At 37.7% G+C, this 1,363-nt stretch overlaps 1 protein-coding gene across 1 annotated transcript in view; it reads right to left on the bottom strand.

Moving 5' to 3' along the window:
- Positions 1 to 1,363, bottom strand: part of pkd1a (polycystic kidney disease 1a) — an 84,866-nt gene that overhangs the window by 63,417 nt on the left and 20,086 nt on the right. The gene's annotated exons all lie outside the window — the stretch shown is intronic.

Raw genomic sequence — 1,363 nt, 5'->3', positions numbered from 1 at the left:
TTGCGCCTGTGTCTTTTGCAGCTTCTCGTACATAACGTGGTGTAGTCATGAGGTGCTAGTTCAAATTTAAAAAATACTTCTACAAAAAAAAGTTTCATCTGCAGATATGGCCTTGTTTAGGGATCTGACGCACATCTGACTGCTGAGTAGTGATTGTGTTTTTCAGCAATAGTGGGCACCCTTAATTTACAGAGAAAAGAAGGTCCAGGAAAAATCTGTAGATGAAAAAAACTCCATACAAGTTCTTTGTACATTTTTCTTTTTTTCTACTTGTTACTTTGCACTTTTTGGTATCGGTGCATCCCTAGTGTGCACCCTTCATTTACAGAGAAAAGAAGGTCCGGGAAAAATCTGTAGATGGAAAAATCTCCATACAAGTTCTTTGTGCATTTTTCTCTTTTTTTTTGTACTTTTTGTTAGAAAATGTTTATTTAGTATTTATTCAGGTTTTTTAAGGTATCTAATATTTTGATACTTATTTTCCGTGATCTAAATATTCTTAAAAATTAAAAGTTTGTTGTCATTTGGAAGCGTGTAGGCCTTCTTGCATTATTATACTGTTATATTATGATTATATATTCAGTGGCATAAAACGGTCTTTAAAATGACAATAATATCGCTTATCGCAATTATTTCTGGGGCAATATATCGCACAACAAAAAGTTGCTATCATGACAGGCCTATTTACTGCGCATGCGCACATCGATATTGCATCCTTTTTCTCACACTGAACAACAATATTTAATGTATCTGCTAGCTGTATCCCTTCCAGCCACAACCGCGAATATAACACATAATTACTGTATTTGCATTACTGTAAGGGTAGGTTTAGGTTTGGGGTAGCTGTCGACGTTAATAAACCATAATTTTACAGGTAGCATTTTTCGTTGTCGAATTGCACTATCCACTGTTTTAATGGGAGGTAGCACAAATCGACAGAACACCGGCTGTTCTGACTCACAGACTGTAAGTACGTTTTCATATTTAAAGGATTTTCCACTGACGATTCAAACACGAGTTTTGAGCAGTGTAGAGTAGCGCTTGTTGTTTGTCATTTCTCCGATCACAAATGCAGACATGGTTTTATGTTTACGCGGCGCGATGCAACGCAACGCGTAAAAACACAGTATAAGTCATTATAATCCGTAATTATGTCCCCACTGGATGCAACAAATGCCTCGTTTATAATGGGTTTTAATGCTTTTGTCTCGGCGCTCCAGCTGGGACAGGGCATCACAGTATAGTAAGGGGCGTAACATTTCTGTCACACGCTTGAGGTATTCGGCCAATTGTAACTCACTGGATAGCTGGCCAATCAGAGCACACCTCACTTTTCAGAACGATGAGCTTTGTAAAAATCGAC

The sequence above is a fragment of the Sinocyclocheilus anshuiensis genome, unplaced genomic scaffold (assembly GCF_001515605.1).
Source record: "Sinocyclocheilus anshuiensis isolate Anshui unplaced genomic scaffold, SAMN03320099.WGS_v1.1 scaffold274, whole genome shotgun sequence".
Lineage (NCBI taxonomy): Eukaryota > Metazoa > Chordata > Actinopteri > Cypriniformes > Cyprinidae > Sinocyclocheilus > Sinocyclocheilus anshuiensis.
The sequence above is the reverse complement of the archived record's forward strand: the minus strand, read 5'-3'. Positions and strand labels throughout refer to the sequence as shown.